Genomic DNA, 6,753 nt, shown 5'->3' with positions numbered 1-6,753 from the left:
CTCCAGCCTCTCTGTCCCCAACCTGTAGCCCTGCATGGGGTTGTTGTGACCAAGGTGCAGCACCTGGCACTTGGATGTGTTCAATCTCATGCTGCTGGACTCTGCCCATCTGCCCAGCACTCAGTGTCTGACAGATGTCCTCTGCTGAAGGCTGGCACAGGTCACACGAGCAAGAAGGGAACAGAGAGATAACTGCTTTCAACTCAAGCAATGAAAGAAAGATTGTGCTGCATGAAGCCCAGTCTTCCTTGTCACCTCAGCTCTGCAAATCCTTTTTTTTCTCCCTTGCCACCCTGCAGCTATACCTTTAGGGAAATAAAAGAAGCTATGTGCAGGTGTAGTGTTTCCTCCCCCTCCCTTGCCTTCCCCTTGCAGAGGTCTGTGGAACAGCATGCTGGCCTTTGCTGAAAGACTCACACCTCTCTCCTGCTCTTCCTTACACTCTTGCCCCTGTGGGTTCTCAGAGCTTCTCATGTTCTTTTCAGCAGGCTTGAGTGAGGCATCGGCCACAAGGACTCCCACACTGCCCTCTGCACCTCCAGCCAGCAGTGCAAATGGTCCTGTGCCAGGTAAGTGCTAAATGAGGGCATTTGAAGTGCTGACATGAGCATCACTGCCACTGACTGGCACCACACACCTGGCAACTTCATATTCAGTCACATGTTTAAGCTCTTGCTGCTTAGCAAGCTCTTGTATGTCAGCAGGTCCTCCCATCTGCTTCTCCTGCAGAGAAGGACCTGGGAGCCCTGGTGGACAGCAAGTTCTGCATGGGACAGCAATGTGCCCTGCTGGCCAAGAAGGCCAATGGAATCCTGGGGGGCATTCAGAGGAGTGTGGCCAGCAGAGCCAGGGAGGTTCTCCTCCCTCTCTGCTCTGTCCTGGTGAGACCTCATCTAGAATATTGCATCCAGTTCTGGTCTCCCAAGTTCAAGAGGGATAGGGATCTGCTGGAGAAAGTCCAAGGGAGGGCTACAAGGATGCTGGAGGGACTGGAGCATGTGCCCTGTGAGGAGAGGCTGAGAGCCCTGGGACTGTTTAGTCTGGAGAAGACTGAGAGGGGATCTAATAAATGTCTATAAATATCTAAGGGTCAAGAAGGAGGGACAGGCTCTGCTCACTTGCACCCTGTGACAGGACAAGGGGCAATGGATAGAAACTCCAGTACAGGAGGTTCCACCTCAACATGAGGAGGAACTTCTTCACTGTGAGGGTCCCAGAGCCCTGGAGCAGGCTGCCCAGAGCGGTTGTGGAGTCTCCTTCTCTGGAGCCTTTCCAGCCCTGTCTGGATGTGTTCCTGTGTGACCTGTGCTGGATTCTCTGCTCCTGCTCTGGCAGGGGGGTTGGACTGGATGATCCTCAGAGGTCCCTTCCAACCCCTAACATCCTGTGATGCTGTGACCCTCTTCCCGTGCATCCTCAGCAGGCAGTGAAAGCCAAGTTAGAGCACCCACAGGCCTGAACCCCAACTAGTTTGCCAAGCTGTGGCAGCCTGACCATGTGTTTGAGCCTTTTTTTGCTCTCTAAGAACATTTCTAGCAGTGCATCAGTTATCCAGACTGGGGCACTGGGGATTCCCCAAAGATCCTTGATGCCCATGGGAATGGGGAGCACGGTTCACCAGAGGGGCGAGGAGGTGGGAAGGGGTGAAGGCACCTTCTGTGCCAGCTGCAGGATGCATCTCACTTCCCTTCTCTTCTCACAGTCCTCTTCTTTAATGTTGACATGAACTTCTCTCTGTTCTACAAAACTGTGAGAGCTCCTGATCTCTATGATGCAAGGAAGCTTCTGGAACACTGGGTGAGTAGCTTTCTTTCCTCCTTCTTAATGTATTTCTAGCCTGCATCAGGAATAGTGTGGCCAGCAGGAGCAGGGAAGTCATTGTGCCCCTGTGCTCAGCACACCTTGAGTCCTGTGTCCAGTTCTGGGCCCCTCAGTTTAAGAAGGACATTGAGACACTTGAAGGTGTCCAGAGAAGGGCAACAAAGCTGGGGAGGGGTCTGGAGCACAGCCCTGTGAGGAGAGGCTGAGGGAGCTGGGGTTGTTTAGCCTGGAGAAGAGGAGGCTCAGGGGAGACCTTCTTGCTCTCTACAACTCCCTGAAGGGAGGTTGTAGCCAGGTGGGGGTTGGTCTCTTCTCCCAGGCAAGCAGCACCAGAACAAGAGGACACAGTCTGCAGCTGTGCCAGGGGAGGTTTAGGCTGGAGGTGAGGAGAAAGTACTTCACAAGGAGAGTTGTTAGCCACTGGAATGTGCTGCTCAGGGGGGTGGTGGAGTTCCCCATCCCTGGAGGTGTTCAAGAGGGGATTGGATGCGGCACTTGGAGCCATGGTTTAGCTGTCATGAGGTGTTGGGTGACAGGTTGGACTTGATGATCTCTGAGGTCTTTTCCAACCTTATTGATTCTATGATTCTATGACGAGGACAGCTGGGAGAGAAAGCAAACCAGTGGGACAAGACAGCCATGAGGATCCATGAAACAATGCAGTGGGATTCCAGGATCACCTTTACTAGGGCCAGGCTAAACCCTGAGGGAAGGGGAAGGGCTTGACACATTGCCAAATGAAATGATTTCCAGCCATTTTCAGCAGGATTTGGGATTTTGGTGGCAGCTCTCCTGTTGCAAGCAGCCCTAGAGCTAGCAGCCACAAAGCAGGTTAATAATGGTGGTGTTGCTTTATTTCCAGTTCAGAGCCATCTTCACTGGAGAAGAATTTGTGGTGACAAACTTTAAAGTCAGGTAAGCCTCTGGCTGCGTGGTGATGTCACCTTGCCCCTCTCTCCTTAGCAGCCAGGGTCCAGACACTCATTTTACAACTGACCAGTCCTGTGACAAAGCTGTAAACCAAGCCCCAAGGTCTGCACAGCTGGGAGAGTGTGGAACACCCACATTTGGTTTGCTGGGCTCATTCACCTGAAGATATATAGTGTGCCTAATGCAAGGCAAGGAGCTGCAGCCGGTCTTGAGACCTCCTCTTTGGGCATTTGTGGTGGCTCAGATGAAAGCTTTGCTGCCTCTGCAGTGTGTGAGTGAGGAGCCAGGTGGGCTGATGTAGATTTGATGCCATCCTGCCAATCCCAAAGGTAGAGAAATTGCTGCAGGCAGGAGATGGGAAGTAGGGCAGAGCACTGGTACCTGCAGGGCTGCTCAGCACTGCTGAAGCCCTGTTTGAGAGGTTGCAGGTGAGTGTGAAGGAGTTTAGGGGTCACATCCATCAACAGAGTGAGGATCACAGACCCCTGGGGGCTGTCTAATGCATGTCAGTAGGTACACACTGGCTCTTGAGTGGCAGTGCCTAATGAAAGTGCCTAATGAGGCTGAGGGAGCTGGGATTGTTGACTGGCTGGGAGGTGTCCAGAGAAGGGCAACAAAGCTGGGGAGGGGTTTGGAACACAGCCCTATGAGGAGAAACTGAGGGAGCTGGGGTTGCTTAGCCTGCAGAAGAGGAGGCTCAGGGGAGACCTTCTTGCTCTCTACAACTCCCTGAAGGGAGGTTGTAGCCAGGAGGGGGTTGGTCTCTTCTCCCAGGCAAGAAGCACCAGAACAAGAGGACACAGTCTCCAGCTGTGCCAGGGGAAGTTTAGGCTGGAGGTGAGGAGAAAGTTCTTCACTGAGCGAGTCGTTCGTCATTGGAATGTGCTGCCCAGGGAGGTGGTGGAGTCACCATCCCTGGAGGTGTTCAAGAGGGGATTGGATGTGGCACTTGGTGCCATTGTCTAGTAGTCATGAGGTGTTGAGTGACAGGTTGGACTTGATGATCTTTGAGGTCTTTTCCAACCCTGTTGATTCTATGATCCTATGGTATTACAGTTGTGGAGTCTCCTTCTCTGGAGCCTTTCCAGCCCCATCTGGATGTGTTCCTCTGTGACCTGTGCTGGATTCTATGGCCCTGCTCTGGCAGGGAGGTTGGACTCAATGATCTCTTTGGGTCCCTTCCAGCCCCTGGCATCCTGTGATGCTGTGTACAGCACTTGGGCCTGGTGGCTGTGATTTACCTAGACGCACTTGTGCTGAATTCAAGATGGGTGTGCTGTTGCAAGGTCTGGCTCACCATGGGCACAAGATGGATTTGTGTTTTTTAGGTGGTAGCAGAATGGGGCATGTTATATTTATATGCTTCCTCTGAAGTAATTCTATTCTCTTTTGCTTGCAGGGGTAATTATTCACAGATCAGTGCCAACAAGAGGGCTCATGTATGTAATTTGGTGTTTTCTGATTCAAACCCTGACTTTTCTCCTCTCTGCAGAGACAATACAGAGTCTTAGGTTCTGATTTGGGCCCCTCTCTACAAGAAGGGCATTGAGGGGCTGGAGAGTGTCCAGAGAAGGGCAACAAAGTTGATGAAGGGTCAGGAGAACAGGGCTGGGGAGGTGCAGCTGAGGGAGCTGGGGGTGTTTAATCTGGAGAAGAGGAGGCTGAGTGGAAACCTTCTCACTCTCTACAACTCCTTGAAAGGAGGTTGTAGAGAAGTGGGGGGTGGTCTGTTCAACCAAGTAACAAGTGATAGGACAAGAAGGAATGGCCTCAAGTTGCACCAAGGGAAGTTCAGGTTGGATATTAGGAAGAATGAATTTACTTAAGGGTTCCTCAGGCATTGTAAGAGGCTGTCCAGGGCAGTGGTGGAGTCCTCATCCCTGGTGGTATTTAAGAGTTTTGTAGACACAGTGCTGAGGGACATGGCTTAGTCCAGGACTTGTTAGGCTAATGATTGGGCCTGATGCTCTTAAAGGTCTTTTCCACTCTAGGCAATTCTGTGATTCTGTGACTGATGGATGTGTCCAGCAGGGTCTGCAAGCAGCCTGCTTTGCAGCAGCCTTCTGATGGACACACTCAGTGAGCAGCATCAGGTCTAGATCCACTCTGCTCTCTGCATCAGAGAGCAGCATCACTGCACTGTGATGTTCTGCTTTGTCCTGATGCTCTGGGAAAGAAAGGCTGCTCCAGAAAGCCAGGTCACAAGAACATTGAAAGCTGTTTTAGTGAGCACACTGAGATTCTGCTGTTTGCTTTCCTTAAAATCCAACTTGATTCTGAGCAGCTTCTAACTCTTTCTTTGTGCTCTTCTACGTGAACTGAAGGTGAAGGTAAAGCAGATGCCACAGAGGTAAGACCCATTCCTGTGAACTGCTTCATACTGCTTTCAGCTTCAGGAGGAATGAAGCCCCTCCCTGGCTGTTTTAGTCTGTGGAACTTTGAGTTGTGTGAAACAAAAGCACCCCTGGAGTCAGAGCTCCAGAAATGCTTGCCTTGAGGAAGTGTATTTGAGCATCCAGGGTTGCCCTCTTATACCCCATGTCCTGGGAGGCTCAAAGTGCAGCCATGGCAAGCTGGGAGGTGTGTGCTGCCCTGCAAAAGCTGGCTGTGAGCAGTGCCCTTCACTGGGGCCAGAACAGTGAGTGGACAGTGCCAGCAGTGTGCCCAGCTGTCAAGAAAGACAGCAGCATTCTGGCCAGGATCAGCAGTGGCGTGGCCAGCAGGAGCAGGGATGTGATTGTCCTCCTGTACTCAGCACTGGTGAGGCCACACCTTGAATACTGGGTTCAGTTTTGGCCTCCTCATTCCAGGAAGGACACTGAGGTGCTGGAGGGTGTCCAGAGAAGGGCAATGAAGCTGGGGAAGGGTCTGAAGAACAGGGCTGGGGAGGAGCAGCTGAGGAACTGGGAGTGTTTAGTGTGGAGAAGAGGAGGCTGAGGGGAGACCTCATTGCTCTCTACAGCTCCATGAAAGGAGGTTGGAGCAAGGTGAGAGTTTGTCTCTTCTCCCTAGTATCAGGTGATAGAAGGAGAGGAAATGTCCTCAAGTTGCACCAGGGGAGGGTTAGGTTGGATATTAGGATATTGGATATCAGACTTTGCTGCCAGAGTGGTCAGGCATTGGAGCAGGCTGCCCAGGGAGGTGGTGGAGTCCCCATCCCTGGAGGTGTTGAAGAAACCTGTGGCCATGGCACTCTGGGACATGGTTTAATGGTCATGGTGGTCTTGGGTTGATGGTTGGACCTGATGAGCTTAAAGGTGTCATTCCACCAAAGCAGCTCTGTGATTAATGCTGGAGCCCCTTGCAGCTCTGCAGTGTGACTAACATGGTAGCCTTGTTGGTGTGCTGTACCTGCAGATACATCTGTAAGGCCATTATAAAGGCAGCATCACTTGAGATCCAAGAAATGCTGAGTCTGAAGATCAAAGAGTTGCTGAGTGGCACTTACAAAGAGGGACCACTGTCCTTGCATGTGAAACCTGAGGATGTGGCTGTCAAGCCAATAGGTAACACCTCCTTAAAGCCTCTTTGGCAACCCCATGCTTGGTAATTCCGCTGCAAGGCTTCCATCAAATTTGAGCTCTGTAGAGAGATTAGGAGAGCAAACATCCTTACCAAGCAGGCAGGCTCACCTCACCTGCTGGGCAAGCTGTAGGACATCCTGCAATGACAGCAAGATCTAAAACTTGGGCTTCCAGACAAGCAGAGGTAAGGCAGAACTTGAATCCTGGTGCCAGGGCAGGTCTGAGCACCTCTGCAATGAAGGCAAAGTGTGGTGCTTGAAGTTGCCCCCCAGAATAACATTGCCAGACCAGCTCAGTTGGAAAGCAGATGAAGCTCTGTTTACAAGCACACTAAAAGCCTAGCAATATGGGATGCAATGAATGTGTACCAAACATACAATATTTACAATGTGTAGACAGCACAAGAAACCCCCTAGACAAAACCAGGGGCTTACTAATAGGTTCTCCCTCCCTGCTCCCCTCCCCTGCCATATACAAT

Source organism: Dryobates pubescens, chromosome 18 (genome assembly GCF_014839835.1).
Source record: "Dryobates pubescens isolate bDryPub1 chromosome 18, bDryPub1.pri, whole genome shotgun sequence".
Taxonomy (NCBI): Eukaryota; Metazoa; Chordata; class Aves; order Piciformes; family Picidae; genus Dryobates; species Dryobates pubescens.
This window is presented reverse-complemented; position numbering follows the sequence as displayed.